The 25727-nt window shown below is 44.4% G+C and overlaps 1 protein-coding gene and 1 long non-coding RNA gene across 3 annotated transcripts in view; both read left to right on the top strand.

The window, feature by feature from the left end:
* LOC142601713 (uncharacterized) overlaps positions 1–25727 on the top strand; it is a 446015-nt gene that overhangs the window by 125515 nt on the left and 294773 nt on the right. The window lies entirely within an intron of this gene.
* Positions 1–25727, top strand: part of UNC5C (unc-5 netrin receptor C) — a 256963-nt gene that overhangs the window by 87109 nt on the left and 144127 nt on the right. The window lies entirely within an intron of this gene.

Below are 25727 nucleotides of genomic sequence, written 5' to 3' on the forward strand. Positions count from 1 at the left end.
AGAGGAGTTAATCCCTCCTGCTCTTGCCCCACTTCTCTTTCTCTCAAAATTTCCCAGTCTAAGTTTTCCTGGAAGTTGGGAGGTTTTTTAAGTAAGCAGGGAGCCAAGCAGGGAACCTAAGCTCCATGAACCTTCCAGCCCTGGTGGCTTTTCTCCTGTACCTGGAGTTCAGTCTTGCAGCTATCCTGCCACAATTTTGGAAGTGACCTGCTGACGGGTACTCCTGCTGCTCCGAGGCCCTTCCCACACGTGTCTGGGCCAGCTGACACCTCCACGGAGAGCTCTGCAGAACTCTGGCTGGGAGACCTCAGTGGTCAGAGGGGCCAGAGAGAGTGTCCGAAACCTCTCCTCAGCTACAGCAGGCAAGGCTAGGAGATAGCGTGACACACAGGGTAATGCAAACAAGGTTTCCTTTGCTGCGATAACCAGGACATTTCTTAACTGTCGGGGGTCCAGAAAGCTGTTGTGCTCTGTAAGGCTGTGAAACGCAATATACAGCTTTTTCCTTGCCTTTAAGAAGTGGGTGAGGGTGAGGTAAGCCAGCAAGTATCCCGAGTTTACCATTCCCTTCCCTCTTGCCGAATATTTTTCTTCCACGGTATCTAATTTCTCTGAGCGCATAGAAAATTAGCGTAAAAGTATGGGGTGATTAAAACCAGGCAGCAGAACAGTAGGACCTCATTGACTTTCTGAAGGGTTTTCTTCAGAGGATAATCTAGTAACTCAGTATTTTGCTGTTGCTTACTTTTTTGCCACTTTAGAGACCTTTAAAAATGTACGTTTTTGCTGCAAAATGGATTAATTCTTGTTGAGTTGCGAGTTTTCTTTCTAGGTGATGGCCAAATATAAAATACTTCAGCAAAACTACCGCCGTTGGTTCTTCATCAGATACTCTGACTCGTTACCACATATTCTGTGTGGGGTTAAATGAGTTCCCATGTTACATATTTTTGCTACAGAAGAAGATTAACATTTTTTTCATCGCTGGTCCCCACAGTATTTTGAGGGGGGTAAAAAAAAGAAAACCAAACCAAGGGCAGTGTTTCTTGGGTAGTTAAAGGCTGAAACTGCGGCAGACACGGCCCCATTGCTTTGCCTGGCAGGGCACTCGAACACCGCCAGAGTTTCGGGGTTGGTGCTGTTGCAATTTCTGGGCGGTTTCCTTTTGACATACTGCAGTTTTGAGCTCCTTGAGGTCCCCTGAGGCTTCATGTGGCTTGCGAGAGCCTTAGTTAAGCTCGATTTGATGCAGCGCTCTTGGAGCCAAGACAAAGCAAAGCCTTCATATTTCCTGAAGAGCATGTTACCCTCAGAGCGCTTAATTTGTACCCTCTGTTTTTGCTAGTGAAAGAGGCAGTGCAGCTTGCCTTCCATGGGGTGGTAGTAGCAGGGGTTTATGCTTTTCTGCCTCCCCTGCACATCTGTTTGGGCCATAGTGCTTTACCTGCATTTGCCTGCAGATCTTGACAAGGATTCTTGTATAAATAAGGTGATAAAAATGAGGCGCAGGAGGATATTTTGCTTTAAACCTAGTCCACATTTGGAGGCCTTTTTTGTCCCGCTGTGCCTGTGCAAAAGGGTATCTCAGAAAGCAAGGGAGAGAAAATGTGCGTTAATAAATATGTGATGATGCCTCACAAATAAGAGGAGTGGGAGAAGAGCAAGAAAACCACCAATATTGTGATACAGGTAGAAAGTCTTGTAGCTGAGGTGGCAATGTACAGAAAACCTAATCCCCTGGATATTTTCTCAGGCCTAATCTGATGGCTTCTTTTCACTGCTGAGTGTTGTCCTATTTATTCTTGGCCACAACTCATGCAGCAGGTACAAGCATGGGATGGCATAATACTCCTGAGGTTCTCAGTCTATCTATCAGCTCATAAATCTCTCTCTCTCTGATGCATGTGGCAGAGCCTTAACAGTTGCTAAGCAGAAGCCCTTTGCCAGCAGTGCTGGGGAAGTGGAAGCATAGCTGCCCTGCTCGCACACAGGGCGATGTGCTTGTAGAGTGTCTCACGCCGTAGTGTTTGACCAAACAGAATATGGTTCTCAGTGCTTTATGCGGCAGCAAGCACCCCCCTGCCCAGCACAGACAGATGCTGCAGGCTCGCCAGAGACTGGCCTTTGCTGTGCGGACGCGAACCTGGGGCAGTTCCACCCGGGTCAGCGGGCAGACTGCTGACGGGCAGCAAAACGTACGCGATGAGAAGCTGCTCTGTGCTGGCAGGCGTTACGCAGCTCTCTACTTATTTATGCCTACATGGGCCGTGGTCTGGGGTAAAAGAAATAAGGAGGATGAGATCCAGCATCCAAGAATGCCACAGGGTGCGACTAAGGATACGGAGGTGAGACAGCAGCTTAGGAGTGGTTTTCTGCACCCGGATGGACTTTGCTGCCTGGTTGTAAAATAGAGGTATTACAGCTTTGAAATGCATTTCTTTTTAGTCTTAATTTGCATCCTCAGCTTATTTTGTTAGGGATCAGTGGTAACCTAATTTCTACAAACGCTTGCAATTTTGCCTGGAAAGTCAAGGACCGGTGTGATCTGTAGCACACAGAAGGTGGAAGAGATCTTTGATTATCTGTCGTGTGCAGGGATCAGGCGATAAAGGTTAGGTTCAGAGAGGTGTCTTGTGGAGCTGGTGACATGCATCTGATCCTCCTGAGATTTCCAGGAAAAGCCGTAGCACGCACCAGTGTGGGGCTGTAGATACTGCGCAACAGAAGCACCTAAGTAGTATGTAAGAATCATAGCATACAGGTGCTCCTTCATGTCTGGAAATCCAGGAGAGCAAAGCCACGTGCCTAGGCAGTGAGGTGGGAAAGCAACCCTTGCCTCAATTCTTGCAAGCCAGCTCTTGTACTCTCCCTCACTACATCTATGTGCGATGCCCAGGATGAGGGGATCTCCATTTTGACTGTCGTATCTAGACACTGAGTAATACAAGCTATCAGTAGGAAAAATTAAAAACCATTATGAGATCTTCTTATGTATTCTATGTCAATCTATCTAGGTAGTGTGTGTTTGTTATGCCTATTACACTCACATATTTTCTGTAGTGCGTTTCTGCTTCTTTACGCATCTAAGATAATCCTTTTCTAAAACTGGAGGGAAAAGTGGCACTGACTAGCAAGATAAATCTGATTTACCTGCAGTGCTAACAAAAGTGGTGCAGAGATGTTCTCTGGGAAGAAGAGGGCAAAAGCATCAAATGCATTTTCCATACAGCAGAGCTCCTTTATTGGTTTCTTTTTTTTTTCTGGTTTGTTTTGGTTTCAGTGAGTGAGTAAGATCTGCAAGCATTATTAATAGTCAAGAGCACAAGTGAGCTGGCTTTTACCCACAGCCCTGCTGTTATCTCTAACGCACAAATAAACTACAGCTAAATTGCAGAATTAATCACATTAAATTTTTGGTCCTGGATAAGGAAAATGCCACTCTATTTTTATTTATTTTGAGCCTGGAAAACAATTTAGCTGAGTTCCTCTGGATGTGTAGTTTGCTTCCATTTCGGCATCCTATGGCTTTACGTTAGATCTTATCACTGTTGCTGCATTAGTGTGTCTAAGCAGCACTCCAGTGATTATATCCACCTTCTTCAACTCCACTGCTAAATGAACCGGGACAGAAAAGCTAATTACACTTTTGCTATGGAGGAAGGTTTCCTGCTACCCAGTCAACATGTCAAAAATTTGGAAAGGCCCAGGCTCCAGATATAATATATAATATAGTTTGATCTGCCAACTGCCTTACCCAGGTTTGCAAGGATTGCTAAACCACGGATCACCAATACCTGCCCTTCAGGAGAGGCTGAAGATGTGGGAACAGAGGAAACTCACTGCTTTTAGTGGCAGGAGGTGAAGGAAACTGTGTTAGAGCTAGGATGAGGAAATTCTGGAGGCGGGAAGGAATGCAGCCTAACAAATTGTGCAGTAGGGATAGGCTCCAAACCTGAAACCACGTCCTTTATGGGGCACTGGTAGGTTCGCTGTATGTGCAAATCCACTTGGCACTATAAATGTTATAAACCATAGTCATAAAAAATAACAAGTATGTCTGAGGAAACCATGACCTGATTATAAAAAAGTATTCTAGTTTCACTGAATGAACTATTTCCTGAAAGTGATTAACTCGGATGGAGTAATAAATGAAGTAATAAATCTCTGCTTTTGATCCTCTGGGTTTAATCCATGAGACAAGATTTGTGACTGGACCCATTAACTCTTATACTGGGAAAATGCTCTTCATCTCTCATCCGCGTGATATTAATTTGGAAGGTTTGCATTCAAAAAAGTACATCTTAGCTTTCAGTTGAAGTAGGGAAAACTTTCGAGAATATTTCACGCTAAAGAAGTGCAAGATAAGGTCCCAAAGCAATGCTCTTCCGATGTATGCACCATTTTGCTGGTTATTCTGAAATTAAGCTATGGTCTGACTGAAACCTAAAAAACGAGGAAAATCCATTTAAAGCTTCAGTCCATTCTGAATTCATGCTGCTGTTGCCAAATTTGTTGGCTATTCGTGGATCTATTTCTGCACGAGAGGAGACCATATGAACTGCTATGTATTGTCCTAGCAGATGTGTAAAGAGCCAGAATGGAGGACCTAAGTCTGCATTTCACTGTCTCTCTGGATTTAAGCCGGTCTGCTGCAGGCATGTTCAGGCAATTCGAAGGTCCAGTATAGGTATTTGTACATTTTAGTAGCCGAACAATCAGAAAGATACTAAAACATATAGATGCATTATGTAGGAGATTCAGCCAAGCCAAAACACCAGATCTCAACAGATCTGGGCTTTCGGGTAGTTCAGCACCAAGAGCAAAAATGACCTCATATTTAGGCACTTCTAAGTGCCTACGTGACAGCATGATTTGGAAACCTTATAAGGAACCTAGGAACCTCATTTTGAAATATTTTTAGCTCCAGATCTTGCATCTGACCCATTCTGTAGCAAAAAAGTAAAGACTGTCAGCAGAGTTTGCTATACAGAAGTGTTCAGCTACTATTGTACATTGAAACCTTAGGAGCCGCAATCTTAGAGTTTGGCTCTTATGGTATACAGTGTCTTTCTTAGAAATTGTATTTCAAGACACTTTCCGTAGTTATAAGATAGCTGCAGAATGATGTGCAGTATCAGCTGACAAGGGTGGCCTCATAGCTAATAAGCTCAATTAAAAATGGGTTTTTAGCGTATAGGATAAAAAAATAAAATCTAAAAAAAAGATTCACAAGTGAGCTAGAAGCAATATCCCATTTTGGGGTTGGGGGGGGTTTGTTTGTTTGGTTTTTGTTTTTTTAAAAATGGGATTAATGCAGAAGAGCTATGCAGTCTGTGTATCATTATGTAATCCACTGGTCCGAGTAAGGGAGGGGTTCTGTGTATGTATGTATACATATACATACATATATATGTATATATAAAACCACTTACTGCTTCAAGTGAGTGTAAGTGCCTATTTTCAGATTGTTACTTCTGACAGTAATGGGAAAATAAGTTCCTTTACAGTGTGCTTTCAGACACTAATATAATAAGCTTGTTACTATCCACAGCATTCAAGATCCCTTAACATCAGCAAGAGCTTAATTATAAAATATTGCCCCATAACGAGGACATGCAATGTTTTGTAAGTGTATATGTTAAGGCTGCTCCAATTACAGGCTTCCCTGTAGCTGCTTTGGAAAGACGCAGCCTCTCTGCCTGCTTTCAACAAGCAGAGAAAGGTGTAATCCATGTTCCGGGGGCCGATCCTGCTCATGCTCTGCTGTACTGGCTGAATAGTCCATTGACATCAAAGAAAGTCTTTGGAAGATAAAATCTTAGCATGCTATGGCCAGCTAGGATTTCACCTAGGCTCCATAAATTAAAGCGGGTATGTGCATTTTTTGCAGATTTTGGACTTTAAGACTAAACACTACCCTGAGGTAGGCCCCTTTTAAAGTAATTAAGACAGCAAAATGGAGCTGTGCCACTAAATGTCTGGAGAAGAAAGATTTCTTTCTTTCTCTCTTTTTTTTTTCTTTACTTTTTTTTTTTTAAGGCTGGCGTGGTGGCAAACTGTAAAAAATTGGTTTGATATAAGTATCCGGAAGGTGATTTAAATTAGGAAGCTGCACATAAATTTCCACACTTCTTATTTGAGCATTTCGGATGTTCAGTATTAAGTTAAAGTGCTCAAAGAGTGTCCACAGCCGGGCACACTCTCTCTCTCTAGTTCAGCACCCTCTTTCTCATGGGTTGTGTGCAGAAATGCTGCCTGCAGCCTGTGCCCGACCAGCCCCGCGTGCTTTGCTGTGCCTGGAACTGACTTGGGTCACCTGGGTTCAGTAACATTGATGCAGAGGACTGTTAAGCTGAGGATGGGACATGCTGAATTTTAGGAACTTCTCAGGGCTACCCATGATGGGGGCAACAATATTGTTATAATTTAGTATGCCTCTGGACTAATACAGGTCACGCGCTAAAGCAAGGTGTGATACTCTGCAGACTGATTCAGCCTGGACTTGTCAAGAGGAGGAGGAGGACCACGATGCTAAGAGAGGTGGTGCCCTATCGCAGCCATCCACAGCCTGATGGCAGATGTAGCTGGGAGATAGGACCTCTTGTTTTCAGGAATGCTTTTGGAAATGAAGCTTCTGCTGTGCCACTCGATATACCTGCATGTCCAAGTTTCCAATTCACTTTTAATGCTACACTGTGATTTGTAAAGCCGTCCTCTGTGCCTGTGCAGCGTAGGGGGGTTAGCTGCCCTTGCTTTCTGCATGTAGAGCCTTCACTGATGTTGGGGATGTGTCGCTTAGGGTGGCTGTGCGTGTGTGAACTGGAAGGGCCACGGTTCCCATTTTGTTCCCAGATGCACTCACAGGTTTCTAAGCACGTTCCACTTTTGCTCTTGGTTGGCTGTCAATTTTGTGCAATAATACACTCAAACACTCCTCCTTATCTAGTAGATCTGGAAGCAGTTAATTAGCTAAGTACAACCAAAGCAGAAGCAAAAAGTAGATTCTCCTCCTCAGAGGTATTTCTGAAGAGCCAGATGTCTGTCATCTACTGCAGTATCCAAATGCCTGCCTCCAAGCACCGGCCAAACGCGGGGTGGGTGGCGGTCATGCAGAGTGGCAGACACCGGCCGGGTGAGACGTGCGAGCTCTCCCGACTGTCACAGCAGCGGAAACGCGTAATAACCCCTTCTGCATCACTGCTGTTTGCTGGTGGTGTAACTTTGCAGAGTTTAACCCCTGGCTCTGCTCGTGGGAGCTCCTCTGATCGTCCCGCTCCCTTCCCTGCCCCGGAGCGAGGGAGTGCGGTCACCCGTACTCATGGAGGGGGCAGAAACATATGGGGCTCTCGGCAGCGGGTCTGGCCCACAACATCCCCTGCCTGTGCACTTGAGCGACCCGTTTCTTACCCTTTGGTTTATTCTTTCAAGCTCTTGCACAGGGGAATAATCTGTTTTCATTTTATTCTTCTGACTCAAATCAACGTGAGTGCTCAGCTACATTTACAAGATCAGGCTGTCTGGTTTGTAAAGCTGCATGTAGTTCGTCTCTGTTGGTAAACTTCGTTTCTTACTTGCAAACCTACCCAAGAGAAAATGGTCAGAAAATGTGTTACTGGCTTGGAGACTCACTAACCAACCATTTCACAATGGTTGAAAGGGTTTCTCTATTTTTATGTAGAGTGCAGATCGATAAATCTTTAATAAACATCATTTTTTTTTAGATAATGCTCCTTTGAGCTACAGGAACGCTAAATTACCTACAAAGATGAGTTTCTGTACACAAAAAGGAGAAGAAAAGCCCCCCCACAAAATTTCAGCCCTGGGAATTTTATGTTTTAATCAGTTTGCTTAATAAAATACAATAAGGATATTGCAGTTATCAACATGATACTTTTCAGAAATCTGACACTTAAAGCTGTCTCATTTATTAATGTGAATCACAAAAATAAATGGCGAATACAAAGCATTCTGCCGAAGTTGTGTTAACTCCCAAGATGGCTTTCTTATTCTGTTGCCTCACTAGTTTAAGTTTATAATGACAGCACTGCAGATCTGATGTCTTTGTACTGAATTTTTAAATAATCCTTAGAAGAAGGAAAAATCAGGCATCTAACCAATTAAGACTAGGGGTTTGGATTCAGAGTTACAGACACTTCAAAGAAAGCTAAGTTTGCCCAAAAAGACATTTTCCCATGTCACTTTTGGTTTAGATGTGAACTGTGAGATGTATTTGCTTAAAAAAGGCTGTTTGTTTCATATTTAAAAGCCATCTAAACAAGCTTGTGGTTGTAACAATGACCGTCATGTTTAAAAAGTAGTTGTATATATTATAACATAATAAGATAATAAATAATACATGTCTGTCTATAGCTATCTATCCACCCATCCATCCATCTAGCCATCCATCCATGTAAAACTGTGAAATTACAAGTAGCAAAAAATGCTCATTCTCCCTGATACGCTCTATTTTTTCCTGGGAATGATTCTGAACCTAAACCTCGGATTTAAAGGAAATCATACTTTGATCAGGCTTGCTTAGAAATCTAAATTTTCTGCATGACACCAAAAATGTCAGTGCGACTGAAATGCAGATCTCCCCTTGCATTCAGCAACGACTTTTTGTGCTTGGCCTTTCTTTTCGAGGGCGGAGAGGTCTGGTGATAAACCATTATTGGACCAGGACCATCCTCTTGTGCAGAAAAGGTGTACAGAGAGACAGCCCTGCTCAAGCGGTTGGTCTCTGCCTGAATCCGAGGAACGGGACCTCTCGGGTCCAAATCCCAGCAGTGTCTCCGTGGGCTACAGTCAGCTAAATGGTATTTTCTGTTATCTGCTGGTGGCAGATAAACGTCCCACAATCGTTGGTGGGGCCCCAGGAGGCTCAGCGAGCTGTTAGGGGTTTGGGAGGCAGGCGGGGGAGCACGCCTCCCTTGCAGGGAGCATCGCTGCTTTGCATCGAGGCGGCTGCTACCAGCCGCAGGCTCCAGGGATGCCATTTTTAATAATTGAAAGCTTTGCTCCCCTACGCAATTCAGAGCTTTATATCCTCCTCCTACAAAAACTTTCCGATTCCTTTTGCTGCTGGTAAAAAGCCTTTGCCTGCGGGCACGATGCCGGCAGCTGGAAAAATGGGCATTTCACCGTGGTGCACGGCGAGTGCTGGGCTGGTGCGAGGACCGCGCAGCCTCGTGCCTGTGCTGCTTGGTGAGCGGGCAAGTCTGCCGGGGTGCGCTGGGAGCCTGGCACAGGCAGCCCCCAGCCCCGGGAACGGGCACCCCAGGCAAATCCCCAATGCCGGGCTTTGATGAACATCCACACAGGACACGGGTGATAAGTAACTTCTCTAAGCCGAATCTTCATCATCACAGTGGGGCACCCGCGAGGGAGAGCAGTGAGGGGGCGAGCGTGGCGAGGCGGTGGGGGCTCTCTCAGTGCGGCTGCCTTCTCCAGCACAGGGCTGGAAACTGCTCATGGGGATCGTTGCGATATCTGACACATGCCAGGGGTGCTTCCCGGGGAGGGGGGCAAGGCAGGGGTGAGGGCGGCATCACGAGGAGACAGCAAGAGAAATACTTGACACGGTGGGATGCCAGCAAGGCCAGGACTGCAGAGCAGTGGCGTTCATGCAAGTAACCATAAGTCTTTTTTTTGGCTGCCTTCGCATCCTAGTTATGAATTATCTTAATTTCTTCTGTGGATTTATTAAGCGCCTCTTGTCCTGGTGGCTCAGCACTTATTTACTGAGTTAAACCAAGCAGTAAATTACCTATGCTTGCCTGGGCATAATGGACAATGCAACAGAACTGCAGTTACTGTGTTAGGAAATGAAAATCAGGCTAGAAATAAAATGGGGAGGCTTCAACTGTATTTCTTGCCTTTGACTTCTGTTAGATCTCCTTGGAGAGAGGAATCTGTGCTGGAGCTCCTCCTGGAGAAGACCTTTGCTGTCCCCTAGGCCTTAAAACTAAGGAGCCTCCCAGCTGATGGATAAGCATTGATTTTCTTTCTGCTGGATCCCATGTACGCAGTTACTTTTTGTGACGGGCACCTAATATTGACATCAAAATGCACCTTCTCCCCAGCAAAGACCGATCCAGTCTGAGAACTTGCTCCGTCCATTTATTCTGGCTCCACTTTGTCTTCTGCAATGGCGTTGCAGTGGGGCTATGTTTTCCCCGGTGATTTGCAGATAGGTCAGGTATTAGCCAGGCACGCGGGAGCTCTGTGGCTGGTTCCACAGTTGGCCCTTCTCCATGGAGCCCATTAAAGCTTTTACGCTACAATTTAGCCTAAGAAATTCTATTTTATCAATTTTATTGTCCTCAAGGTATCACGGTGAATGTCAGATTGGATTATACAAATGAAGACGGTTTTACTGAGAGCCCGTAAAAGGCTCTGTGCTAATTTTATAACTTAGTTTATAAAGTGCTTCTGCTAACATTGAATTGATTGTGAGCAAAGAGGCAGAGGCCGTTAGTCTTTTGATAATGTTGCTTCTCGGTAGAAGCCACGCAGTTGTGGGGTTTAGTCAGATACATCCCCATACGTTTTCTGTGCAAACATTTTCCCTTTTGTGATGCTTGTTTTTGCTGACCTTCTCTAGTCAGGAGGCAGGGTTCCCTTATTAATCTGTAAATCAGAGACATTTAATTGCTTCTGCAATTTCAGTATGGGTTTGGTCATGTTCCAGTGGAAAAAATGTTGCTTTGACCAACCACTGTGATGTCTGTTTTTCCAAGCAAGAGACAGAAGAGAGAGCAGAGATAAGATACAGTCAAACAGAGAATGCCTTTTCTAATTACAAACGGCCCATTCTGTTCTGCTGTGGGCAAAAGGCCAAACATAATATATTACAGAATATAAGAATATAACTGTATATAGGTATGCTTAATATTAGGGAAAAAACCCCACATGTGAACTTGGAGTGTCTTCAAGAGAAGGAATATGCATGTTTCTTTGGAATAAACCAGCAGTTTCTACAAGGGGGAATTTTCTTCTATCTTTCTGACTAGCTGTAGACTTGGGGAACAGTTACAATGCTGTTTACATTCACAACCATACTCAGATCAATTCATAACGAAGGCAGATGAAGGCAGGCTCCTCTAATGACTGGAAAGAGTCCAGAGTATGTCAGGAATTTCAGAGACTCTTTTTAGGGTGCACTGCAGCTAATTAAATCCAAGGAATAATTAAAAAAAAAAAGTAGAGGAAGTGCAAATACAGATTGCAGAACTAACCTCAAGGGTCTTTGCCAATTCTAAGCTGTCTTCACTTGAATCTAATTTTTTTTGGGGGGGGATAACTGCATTTATTTACAGTTCTATATACATGCCCTTTCTCACAGTGGTGCCTCCCGCTTTGCGTGACGAGTATGCTCAGTGCGGCCCCCAGAGGATTATGCTCAGATAAGAAAGAGCCAAATAATCCCAGTAGGATGGGCACTGCCTTCCTCCTTTCCTTCCAGCTCTTGGAGCACCTCTGTGGTGGTTAGGCTTTGCACGCCGCGTCGGTGCCTGCAAGTGTTCAGGCACCTCAGTATCTCGCTTGCTATCCTCCATTTGAAGCTGTCCAGGTGCACAGCTGGGAGTCACGTAACAAAGTACAATTCAAGAGGTGTGCATATAGGTTAGGCTTTAAGCATGGAAAGGCTTAATCTCTTCCTGAGGTTGGCAGCCTGCACTGGAAATCAGCAAGTCTTGCTGGACTCAAATAAAATTGAGAGAAAGGCCCAGGGGCAGCTGAGCATCAGGGTGTGGGGATGCAGGGCTGCTCCTGCCGTTTTGCACTTGCTGCAGGGTGGCCCCCCACGGCACACTCTTTTCGTGGTGGTTTTCAAGGTGGGAGCTTGGCTGTCAGGCTGGATCAAGCAATTGCTGGCCACAGGTAAGGGGCCAGATAAAGCTTCTTGCTGCTTGAGTGCTTGAGCTAGTCCAGGCACAAAACAATTAAACGATAAATCTCCCTTCATCGGTAAGGAATTGCTAACATTTGTTATCTGCACCGCAAGATAAGGTCGTGCTGCTTGGCAGGGAAAGTGCTGTCTCCGGGGTCCTTGAAGGCGAGGTTTGGGGGAGTAGGTGGGGGGCAGTACCCCATGGACCGGGGGAGCCATGGGGTTGCTGTCAGAGTCTCAATCACCTGGGAAAAGCTTGTTCACCACCCCCACCCCACCCCCCCCGCTGCTTAAATCGTGCTGCCTTCAGAGCGAGGGGGGTTAAAGCTTTTAGCTGTCTTCAGAAGCCATTACAAGGAGCTGATGGCACGGCCGGTGAAAGAGCGAGCTGGTTTGGAGCTAAAGGTCCAGGTGGTGCATGGGAGAGGGACACTGGAGCAGCCTTGTTGGGGGGCAGAATTGCTGGGCTTTCCCACCTGACCACTGGTGGGAGTCGATGGGCTTCAGGGGCTCACAAAGAGCTTTGCAGAGAACCCGGCTGCTCTGCTGATGCTCGCAGATCCACACCGAGGCTCAGAGGCCAGCGGCTGCCGTATCTCCTGAGCCCCTCTTTGTTTATTTGCCTTCAGAGGGTCTTTGAAATCCTACTATATGAAGTCTTGTGTAAACATATTTTTAAAAACCCAACAGTTTAATGGGAATAAAAAGAAACTCCTGTGTTCCTGCAGTTGCTGAGCTTGTTTCCCGCTGAGGAATAAGAAGTTTTAAATAACTAGTAAAGTGGCTGCATAACTTCAGGAAGAACTACAGGATGGATGCAGACTTTGAATTTGTAAATCCTTAGGTGTGATCCTGTAGACTGCCTAGAGAAATCAGTTTTGGAGTATTTGGAGAGTGCATACAGGCTGCAGTACTAGGCTCTATTGTGCTTAATAATGCCAAGGATTTTCTATATGAACAGGTAAGTGCACATAACGAATATTGCCGCAGTAACAAAACTCACAAGGACCCCAGGAACCCCAGTGCAAAGCTGCAGAGCACTTTTTTTCTCATTTATGCTGGTGCAAGGCTTTGTTTCGAGATCAGGCCTTGGTACTGCAATGCCACTCTGTGGAGCTGAAAACCTAAGAGCTGTGTGAGGCATTGGATGAGTGACATGGTGACTTCATTTACTGTTCTTAGTTCAAAAGTGATCTTTTTTTGCAGTCTACAATTTTGTTTGTTCTTTGCCAGTCACCATCAAGTTCCCAAATCTTTTCTGCCCTTACACGTGTACATGTGTCTATGTCTATACACTTGTGTAGGTTTACAGTTAAGCTCGAAGGCAAAGTAGACTTACTTCATGATTTTTCTCTTTAAGAGCCATTGTGATTTTATTTCCTAGTGAAAACAGAGATGCTGCAAAGATGCCAGGTTGTCATGTCCCTCTAATAACTAGAGGAGTGGCCCTCTAAAACTTCACTTTTATCTTGGAGAAATAAGTTCCTGATTTTCCTTTGCTCAACAAAACATGGAAAAACTTGCAGATGTAGGGCATATCTGAATGATAGCCATTGTGGGCTTTTCCCCCCGCCTCTTCCCGAACCATCCTGGAGGGACTTGCCATGCTGCTCCCATTGATGCAAAAGCATCTCAGAGCTACCCACGGCTGTCAGCCCTGCCTGCAGCTCACTTGCTCTTGCGTAGCCACGGGATGGGAGGACAGTTCCCAGCGTCTGGGAAGGGAATATGATTTGTGGGGTAAAAGAGAGGCCTGGAGTGTGGCTTTGCAGAATTTGGGGGTCCTGTTAGAACCACGGCTGCTGGACTGCAGTTGGTGTTTGTGATTTCTAACCTGCATCGCTGTAGGCAGCAGCCTGACACGGTGACCTTAGGCATGCTAGGACCACGCCAGAAAAACTGCAAAGGACCTGGAACAGATCCTTTTTTTTTTAATTTTCTTTTTCTTTTTCCATCTTTCACTCTAAGTGATCAGAGTGGGAAGGTTGAATTGGTTTTATTTCTCTTGGCAGCACTGGTACAGGTGAAAGAAAAAGGTAGTTGAGCAGTAAGTCAGAAGGAGGGTGAAAACAAGGCCCTTCCTCTGACATTATGTGATGCTTTTGTTTTATACAGATTACACTGAAATTCTCACTTACGAGGTTATTACAGTTTATAATCCCCTGAAACTCCATTATGAATCCTCTTGTCGTAACAAGTACCTGGCTATCACGTATGCAAATGCCTTATCTCGTGAGAGCAGCCGGGCACAGAGGGTGCCCTTTGCTGAACACTTCAAGGTATGTGCTGAGACTGCTTGTTTCTTTCTGTGCGAGTTCATCCCAAAAGGAACCTGCCCTCCAAGAAATCAATAGTGCTTCTATATTTATCCAGGGGTTTTTGTTGATTTGCTGAGCTGCGCCAACACAAATCTCAACCAGAAAAGTTACTGAAGCAGGAAGATAAATTTTGACCGGCTGCTCCCAGAAGTACCTCGTCACTCAAAATGTGTAGGGTATTGTGCTGTATGTGCGATCTACCTCGTCTGCGATGATCAGCAGCAGCGTGTACTTGCAAGTAGCTGATTTTGCGCATTAAAAACAAAAATAAAAATCACAATTCTTTCTTGTCTCCTGCAGTACTTTCAGGTCCTTGGAAATGTGCAGTGAGCAGCCAGGGCTTGGCTTTGCTGCCTCCCAGCCGAGGGCAGCTGCTTGTCTTACCAGCAGGAACTGAAAGTTCTGCATTTCTTACAAACTGTCCAGTCTAATCTTAGGACTTGATTTGTCTCTACCATCTTCCTGCCTACACTTCTCTTCAGCTAATCATTGCGGTTGTTCAGCTTTCTGCAACACTGGGGAAAAACTGCAAACTTGGAAAACTACCACTTTCCCTTGCTATAAAAGTAATTAAGGAACTTGCTCTATTAGCACGCGCAAAGTGAAGCCAGATTGCATCCTCTCCTGAGACCCTGGGGAGAGAGAGATACTAGGGCTTTATCGTAGGAGCACTGGGTCTTCGTCTGGGCTAATTGAACTGTCATAAACGCTGCATCAGTTAAGACGGTCAGATAGATCTCCATTGCAAAATCCACAACTGACAACGTGGCTTTCTCCGGAGAAAATCCTGGCCTCGCTGCAAGGCCCTGGGCTTCCGAGGTGGGGGGCGGGGAGGAGGAGAAGGTTAAAAAAAAGAAAAGGGAAAAAAGCAGGGGAGGAAAAAAAAGGCTAAGGCCTAATTGAAGTTAGAAATGATCCTATTTGAGAGAATGTTTTCTTAACAGAGTGCTGCAACCCTCCGCCTCAGTGTTTCGGATTAAATTACTGTTGGTAGAGATAAGCTCCATTAGGGCTGTCATTGCCAAAGGAGGCTTTTCCACGGCCGTTACTCTCCCTTCCTCCCCCAAACCTAAGCTACAACGATAAAAACATTGACAGGGGCCAGAGCGGGCCACGAGGATGAACTTTTATTACTATGCAAATGCAGGCAATCTAGGAAATTAATATTTCATGTGTCCCTCTCTTCACAAGGCGTGTTTCGATTACAGGCTCCTGGTCCCTCGGCCGGGTGGCTGGCTGCGAGGGCTGTTGTCGTGACCAGGGTCTGGAACTTATTTTTGTTTCTTGCTGGCTGTTACGTGGGGACCAGTCAGGGGTCTGGCCACGTTGTGTCGGGCAGGCGGCCCTGGGGGCTCTTAGCAGTGCCGTGAGAGGAGCGGAGCATCTGGGCGTGCGCAGCACTACGAGTGCCGCTGCCCGTAACGCCGTGTCGCACATCCTTCCGAGGAAGTCAGCTTGGGAAAGGAAGGTCTGGAACAATTACAGAAGAGGTTCAAATAGTTTTTTCTGCACTTCCTTAGCAGGTAGCTAGGCAATGCTACAGACAGACATGCAGCCAAGATGCAACTCGGATGAGCTGCCGTCCAGTTTGATAGCCCTCCTGTGTACCGAGTACCAGGCAGGGCCACAGTGCTGGGGTGCTCCTAAGTGTGGTTTGGGCAAAGAGCGGCTCTGCTTGGCGCAGGTGAGGATGCGGATTTCCTCAGGCTCCCCCAAGGGTGACGGCAAGCCTCGCACCTGCCTTTGAGGTAACAGCACGCGGTCCCCCAGCACCCGCTGACAGGTGAAACACTAACTGCATCCACAGCGCGGTTTGCTGTGGTCCCTTAGGCTGGGGCTGGCAGTAGGCACGCTGCCCAGAAAAAGCTTCATATCCTTGGGAATACCGAGTTGTGGCTGGATCCTGCCCCTCTTCTCTCTTCCTCAGCCACTTTGCAAGGAGCAGCTGCAGTTTCACCTTCGTTAAGCCTCGCAGCGTGCCTGCGAGGTGAGTCGATGCTGCTGTACCATTTGTTCAGCAGGCAGGCAGTTGTTAAATGGCCCAGCCAAAGTGACGTAGGACTTGGTAGTGAAGACATGACGGATCTCGGGATTGAAGTGCTCACTTGTCCTTTTCTCTACCGTGATTTTAATGAACGCTAATCACAATATATATGCAAGGCAAAAAGTGTGAGTCAATACATACCGCAACCTGAGACTACGCAGGCGGCATTCTGCTTCAGATGCACTCACCCAGAAGGAGTAAGAGCCTCTTAATGTGTTCAGAGCATTAATAAGCTTAAAGTGGATTTGAAGGAAAGGTAAGAGAATTGTGAATTAAATATTGATCCTGGTATTTCATTGTTGAATCGCAGGCATTCAATTGCCCATGGATTATTCTGCCATCGAATCATAGCAGCTAGAGATGGAAAAGCCGTACAATTATCCCATTCATCTCCTTGCCAATGGAAGAGTGTTCCCCACAGTACATTCTCGTAGTGGTTGAAGTTGATTACTTAATTCCAATTACTGACAGTCTACTAATTGCTTAGGCTGTATTCCAATTTTTGTCAGCCCTCCCTTTATGTTAACTCCTTATCCAGAGGTCTGCCCTGCCTTCTGGAGGGGGATCATGTGAGTGGTTTTGAATAGGAACTTTTAAAATAAGCCAAAGTTTCCCCCTATTTTTTTTTTTCTGTTCGCCTCCATTTTTGACTGCATGTGTTCTTGATCCACCTGCACTTTATAAAATAAACAGGCAAACTAAAATGCCACCAAATTAGTTATTTAAGGAGAGCAGACATGTGTCAGCATTCCCCAGAAATGATTATTTTCCTTTCAATGTGCCCTGGTCACTAGTCTCCAACGGATGGCTTTCTGATTTTATACACTTCTAAATAAATTAAGGCAAAATATCTCTGCCAAAATCTCTATCGTTGCATTCACATCATTTTTTTCCCTGCCATTAGAGAATTATCCTCCAGCAATCCTTAGTTCCAGAAATTAGTCTTGATGAAAAGGAAATAGTAACTCTCTCTGTTACCAACTGGTAAACCCACACCTCAGCCCTTCACCATCTTCTCTCCTTAAAACTGCCCTGTTTTACCCAAGGTCATTTTGCTGTCAGGGAAAAATTAGCTGTGCGCTGGTGAGCATCAGAGGGCAACGGGCAGTTTTCTGACTGCCCAAATTCCTTTAAATCATTTTTTTTTATTCACTCATACATTTTTTGGCCAGCAAATGCGCGTGAGCGAGGGTTTCTTGATGGGACTGGGCAGCCAGAAAGGTACCAGATGGAAAGGTTGGCAGAGACAGGGATCACGGGAGAGCGAGGACGAGTCTGTGAAGTTTATTTAAAAAAGAAAGCGCTAGTGATGGAGCCGAGAGGTAGAGGCTGGTGTGGGTCTGGGGAGAAGATGAAATGCTTGAAGGCAGATAAAAGGACATTTCTTCTGTGTGTGTGTGCAGTGCAGAAGCAAGTAGCAAAAGGCAGCTGGAGCAATAGCAGCAGCGTGGGAGGATGCTCAGCATCCCTGAGCTGTGCTGGGCTGTGCCTGGCACCGTGAGGGGACAGTGGGCACCGAGGGGCTGGCGAGCCATGCTCCCCCACAGAGCTCGGCTGGCCCCGGAGGTGATGTGAACGTGAAAGGAAAGCCTTGCCGCTGAGAGCGGCATCGGGAAGTGTCCGAAGGGACCGTGGTAAAGAGGCTTAGTTTTGACAGGTGAGGGCACAGCACTCCCAGATGAAATGACAGCAGATAAATGACTGTCATTTTCAACCGCATCTCCGGTGCGGAGCTTTTTGAAGGAAGATTTCCAGGCACAAAGGGAGGAATTTGACTGTTGCTGGGGATTGCAGCCAGAAAAGAGTAAGTCAGTAAAAGAAAGTCTACTTTTTTAAGAAGTTTACAGAAGACAGACAACCATGTGAAAGCAAATCTATTAGACCTCCAGGCACGTAAAATTAAAGAATTCTGCTCAGTCACAAGATGACACAGAGGTATGCCAAGCTTCCAGCCTGATAGCTTGCTTATAAAATGGCTTAAACTCTTGGCTTCGCTTTTGCTTTGAACATGCCAATTGAATGCTGAGCGAAAGAATAGCCAGGGAGCAAGCAGGCTGAAAATGAGCCTGTGTGGCAGAGCTGCTGCTTTGAAGGTGCGTGGCCTTTCACCGCCACACAGCTTTACCTTCCGAGGCTTGCCAAGTTTTTAACCTGATAAAATGAACTAGGCAAAGGGAAAGGAAAATGCGCAAAGAGAAAAATGTTACAGCTGTCTGCAGTTTAAGTTGAGCCTTGAGTTCAGGTTACAGAGTGAAGTAAGGTTCATGGGAGTTATTTTAATATTTCAGTAACTGTGGTCAAGACCATGGTTCCATTTATGACTGGCAGTGTAGAATAACCTACAGGAAACATTATCTGTCTTGAAGAATACACAGTCTGAGACAGAGATGCTGTATGTTAGCTCAGAATGTAATATTAAAAGGAGCTACTGTCTCCCATGATAGTTGCTTATGAAAGAAATGTATTGCCAGTTACTGTAGCTACGCGATGTAACCTCCAAAACAATTCCCACCATCACCTCCAAACAACAGTTTGTGGATTTTTAATCTTCTGTTTGATGGTTCACATGGCCATTCTCTCAAAATGTGAGTTGTGTCTCCATTAGAGATGGCTATCTAAAGCAAGAAATCATCCTGCTTCTTTCTGCTTACCTTATGTTGGTGTATAGCTTGACTGCTCTCAAACCTCAGGATATTCTGTGTATTTCTGCCCTTTGCAATTTGAGTCTGAACCAAAAAGATGGTTAGGTGATACGGGTGATATGGGCCCCATGGGTCTCACACCTTAGTTATCTTTAGACACAAAATTTTTATTTGAATAACACATAATTTTATACTTACAACTATGGCATTCCATAATTAGGCATTGCTTATATTTAGGAGATTTTAAAATTCACTTACTTTCATTAATTTCCATGCCAGTTCTGGTGGTAAGATATTTGTGTTTAAACAGATGAAAAAAAATTACTACAAAGAAGGGATCAGACATCTTTCTGTGTTCTCACAGGACAGGGCTGAGGGACCTGAGATTACAGGAAAGGAGATTCGGGTACATCTGAAAATCTTTCAAAGGAGCAGAATAATTAAGCACCGAGATAGTTGCCTGGAGAAGTGGTCAGGTCTGCACTGAAGGGGATTAAAAACTCAATGGGTGTGTGCTGGAAACGTGACCTAATTTGAGTGGATCTTGCCGGTGGACTGAAGGGGGATGTCTGTTTTCAGTGATTCCCAAGAGTCAGAGAAGAAAGACAGCAGGTATTACTCCAGTTCCTACTGTTCTGCCTGCGTTTAACTCTCGTTGTTCAGGCTGGGTTGTAGGATTAAAGTGCTCTAAGCCCCGAAAATAGTGCTGTAGTTGCAGCAGTGCACTAGTTTGGAGACACAATGTAATTGCAAAGAAAGGTCAATGACCTTATTCAGAGTTAAGTGGAAAGATCTATGGTCCAAAGGAGAGTAAGCTTTTGGCAAACAAAAATAGCCAAATTTAGCAAAGCAGAAGAGATCAGTGGGGAAATGCCCTTCTGTTATTGTTTAAACTGTAATGCTCTTCTCTTTCAAGGTTGGTCTCCAGTTGAACCTTAAGCAGTTGCAAACAGAAATTTTAGGATCTCCTTCCCGAATAAATAATGGCTCTGGAAAGCAGGTGCAGATTTACAGGGTGGTGATGAATGACCACAGGGACCTTGGCACTCCATTAACACTGGCAGGTATAGAGTGTCCTCCCAGATCATACGCTGTGGTTCACAACTCTTCCAGCCACCCTCCCTGAAGTTTCTTTAAAAAGCAATCAACCTTCATCCTGGATGGCATGTTGTAATGGAGAGGTGGAGGGGATTACAGAGCTCTAGTCTTGCAGTTCTTCTCCCGGTAGATGTTGCCAACTAGGCAGCTCTGGAAAGAGAAAGAGAAGGAGGTAATTTCTCGTTCTTTTGCCTTGCTGTGATTAGCTTTTTCACTGTGAAATATTGAAGAAGGGCTTCTGGTGCTTTGCTAAGAATGCTTTGGGACAAATGCTGATAATCACACATAGCCCGTTTGGCTGGTGGAAAGACTTTCCAGCAGCCCAAATGTAGCAATGCTATCCTGCAAGCATGGACCTTTGAACCACTCTGAGCGTTTACTGGCTTTCAGTTATGCTACAGAACTACTAAGCGATCCATGTTGTGTACGAAATGGTTATGTGCAGGTGAGAATGGAAAACCAAGCAAGCAAAAGTATGTTTGCAAATGCTCTATGGTTTTTTCCTCTGGCTTTGCACCTGAAGGAAAGCTTCCTGGAGAGTCAGGGCTGGACTGTCAAGTGAGGGAACCAAGGAAGCGTGCCCATGCTTCTGTTTATTTTCAAAACAGCCATCCTTGTTTTGTGTGTTGTTTCCCAGGTAAAACAAGAGAAGTGTTCCCTTCCCTGCTGCACACAGCTCTGACAGATTGATGTAGTGTGCCCAGGAAGAAAAGAAATGCTTGTCCAAAAATTATTTCCCATATCTTTGAGAGGAACAAGCCATATTATTTTTTCCCTTGATTCTTAGCGCTGAAAGCTCTGCCTTTACTCTTTAATAGATGACTGTGTTTGATGAAGGTTTTTGAACCGCCTAAATGGTCAGGTGTCAGAGATCTATAGGCAGCTGGTGTTTGTTTAGTAAATGATGTCCCTGTTATTGTAGTAAAAGACAGGCCTCGGTGGGCTATAAATACACTCTGTTCCCATGCATCATACCTCTGTCCGAAGGTACATTTCAGACCTTTGGCTGTTTGCTCTCCAATTTCTTTCTTTTTCGTTATGTTTCTCCCTCCCTCTCTCCCACCAGGTTATTACACCGAAACAAGACCAAACCAAGTAACTCATGTAATAACCCTTTCAGAAGGCAGCAGAATTTTCTATATAAGTTGCCATTGCAATCTTTATTGTTGTCCTTTGCGAACCATCGATGCTTCCCGTGTTACTTGACTAATGTGACAAAGACGACAATGAACATGTATTAGTGGATACCGCTATTGCAAAATGTTCCTATCTATCTGCATTAGAAATTGTGAAATGGAAATGGAAGACCTTAATCTATTTGCTGAAGTTGCGCATCTGCATTGTAGAGGGTTAGAAAGGAAACTGCTGGTTAATGCATGGGATTTTGTGATCAGGTAGGTGGCCAGAAGAGAACTTAAACAGCAGTACTATTTCCTGTCTGACTCCTCTCATTTTACTCCTGTGGTGGTTGTTCTTGTAGATGTAGAGGAATTTGGGGTAATTTATAAGATCGCTAGAGCCCCACCTAGATCCCAAAGCTCACCAAACATTTATTTGAATATCTAAAGCCATAAGGTCAGAGGAAAGAAGTGTCTTTTGGGAACCATTTATGGTTCATGTTCTTCTGGGTTTTACCTACACTGATATAATTGTAAAAACAGCTTCTCTTGTGTGTTGACCATTTTGTTTCTGGTTCTGTTTGGGACTCTGATATGTAGAAGTGGGAGTTTGGTCCAAGGCTCGGAAGATACCCGAGTGGGGCTTCTGCAATGAACGGGAGCTAACCTTTCCTTGTCTTGGATACCGCAGGGTCATTATCATCTCATGTCAACTGGACTGCTTCTTCTCTTTTGCCTTGCCCGTAACCCAAAGCTGCCGATCTGCTCAACTGGGAGTGCCAATGTGGTGTAATTGAGCACAGAAAGAGCTCTGAACATACATGACATATATGTGGCACTGGGTGGTACCTTAGAGTCGAATCCATGCCAGATTTGAAAACATCTGAATCCAGAAGGAGAGTGTATTTGAAAGAGGAAAGGAAAATGTAAAGACTTTGAACCTTGGACTGATTCACAGGCTCATCAAACTCTGAGCCCAGGCTTTCATAACAAGAGCAATCTCTGCCCTTAACTTTTTATGCAGTAAATCTGAACATCGGATATTTCACTTCTGGTGAACAACTGGAACAAAGCCCAGGAGCACAGAGTCTTGAACTGTCCTCCAGTTAACATTGCAAAGTCTCCAGATATGTAAGTGGGAATTAAGCATCCCATAGCATGTGGGCATACCCTGTGGCCAGGGTCGCATTTGACCATGATTTAACAAATGCACTTATGATATAAAAATCAACTGTATAGTCAGAATCTCATCAAGTTTCTCAAGGAAGTCATTCCCTGGTAGACAGACAGTTACATTTACACTCCCCGCCAAAAGGTCACGAGGACAGGAAAGACATTGCAGGTTTTCTGATACTCTTCTGATAAAACAGTCGTATGTTCAGTATGGAGGAGAAGCACGGCCTCCTTTTATTATTATTTTTTCCCTTCAAGCATATCTGGCAGAATTAGAACTGCAATAAAACTGTCCTGATAATGATGCAAATGTGTGAAATTGCAGATCTCCTTCAACAACCTTTTGCTCTTAGTTTGTTTCTTTTTGGCTGTCAAGCTGCTGATTTTAAGTCTCCCCTTTCCCTGAAACAATATATTCTGGGAAAAAAAATATTTTCTCACTTTTTCCTGACTTAACTTTCCCTTCTTATTGATACTCCAAAGACGAATCTTTGAGGGAACCGAATAATTGGAATCTTCAGGGTACGAATTGTTCATTTTCCACTAAATATGAAACCCATCATGCTGAACTGTGAATACAGCAGAATGCACTTAGCAGGTGTATGAAAATGAAAATAAAAGGACACTGATTGAAACGAGAGGGGGAAAAAATCATGAAAGTGACATTTCCTCAACTCAACCAAAATATACAAAACTATTTTAACTGCTTTCATAACAGATACCATGCAAAGACACCCAATTAATTTTATCTTCATGCTGCTATACAATCTGTATAATTCTTTTGGTCACCAAAATGTCTGAGGTACATTATATTATTCATGCAGACTTCACTCCTTGGAAAAAGAAATTGCATTTAATCTCTTTTTCTCTTTATCTATGGATTGATCTGTCCATGAACAGCTCCAAATCTTAGCAGGAAAAAAGGTGTAAGTAATAACAACCTGATAAATTCTGGAAGAACCCTTAAAGACAAAGCGTGTTTGCATCAGAGAGAGATTGACGGTTAAATAGGGGAGCACATACTGCGTGAATGTAATTGTGTTTAAAGGTATAATGTCTTCTAATGTGGGATATTGAAGAGATGAAGTACTTTTGCAAGAGGTCACAGTGGCCTTACAATTCGCATGAGGGTAATGGAGGGAACGCTAACAATAGTTAACGAAGCCCTAATTCCTTGTGTAGTTGTGGGGAGCCAAATCTGTTTCTACAATTCCTTGAGCCAGACTCACTTTTGGTTTCCGCTGCTGGAAACCAGCCACAGTTTTGTGTATCGGTGAAGAAGGGGATGTGGCCAAGACCCTCAAAGGAAAGTGCTGGGTCAGTTGAGCAGCAGAAAGTGGCAGAAATTTTATGAAACTTCTGTGCAGGAACCAGGACAGGGAGACCAAGTTGCCCTCTGATTCTAGGAATAGGTACCTTGTTTCCTTTGCAAGGCTAGAGTGAGGTAAGTCCTTGCATTTTCATTGTTAATCTTCACTTCAGCCTGTAGTGAACATTTTGGGCTGCTTAGTATGCCTGCACCGAACGTATTGATCTACCAGGATGTTGGAGAAGGAAAATGACAGAATCTGCTGGAATTCAGTTATGGCAACAAAAATGAGTATAATTGACAGGTTAGCAAGTGGGTACTCAGAGATTTGTTCTCCAGAACTGTCCAAGAGGGAGGATGGATGGGTAGATTGATTTCATAATTAAACATGAAACTGCCTCATTTTCAGGTTTCATTGTCAACTCAGAAGCCAGTTCCAGTTTGACGAATGGTTTTCTCTGGTTTACAAGGCTTTCAGAAGGCTTCGTTGTGATGCAGTTTCAGGCAATCTTGGGCTGAGTTCAGGTCTATACAGGAGTCTGGGTAAATCTGGGTTAGTGTATGATTTCATGCATCTATTACAGAGAAATCAGAAGATCGCATAGCAGTTCTTTTCTGCACATGGGCTAACGCAGAGAAGAGCCACAACCACATACAGCCTAATTTGCAGGGCACTCTAAATGCCAATTTGGTATGTGGGCCTATGTTATTTTTTTAATCCCCAAAGACCCAACAGTTGATGCTTTATGTTTGTTGTCTCACCTGAATATAAATCACAATGTAAAACTTGTTTGTCTCCTGCAAAGTGAAAGCATGAAAATTAGTCTTTCGTTATTCACTGATTGAGCCTGCTGAATCCAGAGACCAAGCTGTGATCAGCTCACCTTTGGGAGCAAGTCCGTAGGGTACCTGTGGCCATTTGACGTGCAGAAGGTAGGAGAACCATCTGGATCTGCATTTGGAGGTGGAAAAAGTAAATGGCCATAGAAGAGGGGAAAGCGCCACAACTTTCAGTGGCTACAGATTTGAATAGCTCCTTTATATTCAGATGAGAACCGAGAGGGAGCTGAGGTCTGATCCGGAGCACCGAGAGGGAGCTGTGACCTGATCCGGAGCATCGCTTGTTCTCCAGTTTGCTGCCCAGACAGCCCTGCTGCTCCCTGCCCCTTTCTCCCAGCAGATCACAGAACTACAGGCTAGCCTGCCTTGTGGGCTTGTTTTTGAAGATAGCAGCATCCTCTCCGGTCTGGCCTGATGTCAACCACATAATAAGCGTGTATTTGTTACGACGTGGGTGGGAAGCCTGTTGGAATATAGGACAGAGAGCCTGCCCTATATTACAGGGATTTTTTTTCATTTAACAAATGCTCATTTATCAAGCTGCTGAGGGGAGAGAAACCTGGCTATTCCTGCCTCGTGCCTGCTACGATTTAAAAACCACCTTTAAAGGTATAAGCAGAATTGAAACCTCAAAGGATTTACAGACAGACACAGAGCATATGCAAGTTCTGAGAAAGATAAGTAGTTAGCTCTATCTCTATTGTGTTTTTACTGATTCTAGAAAACATCTTAAAGTAGGGGTTGAAAACTGCGTCCTGTATTCCTCCCTGTACAGTCATCTTTGCATGGTGTGCACATTTCAGTGGGGCTTATTTTGAAATACTGGATTGGGATAGTGCTTTTCCTTTTCCTTAAGTCATTTTCTTGGCAGTGGTTTTACTTAACATTAAGGCCTAAACTAATGGTCAGAATGGATGTCATTGGCCCTAATTCTCTTCTCTTTACCAGTCAAAGGGTAATCGTGAAGTTAAAGTAATTGTGTTGGTCTGAAGTTGGCATCAGAGGCTTAAGCCTGCTAAAAAATCTTTTGTGTGTTTCTTTTAAAATATACCATGTTTTTAGGTTTTTGCTTACAATACACATACACACAACTAGTTGAAGAATCATACCTACTTCTTGCATCCTCTAGTGACCTTATTTATGATATAACTATAAAAGAAAAAGCTAGGTTGGTTCCTCTTTGAGGCTATGACTTTGATCATAGGATATTGAATTGTATGTTGCTTTATTTTAGAGGTCCTAACCAGAACAAAAAATCAGGAAAATTGAGAACAGCAGGGAGGGCCTTTCTA

This window comes from Balearica regulorum, chromosome 4, assembly GCF_011004875.1.
Source record: "Balearica regulorum gibbericeps isolate bBalReg1 chromosome 4, bBalReg1.pri, whole genome shotgun sequence".
NCBI classification, from domain to species: Eukaryota; Metazoa; Chordata; class Aves; order Gruiformes; family Gruidae; genus Balearica; species Balearica regulorum.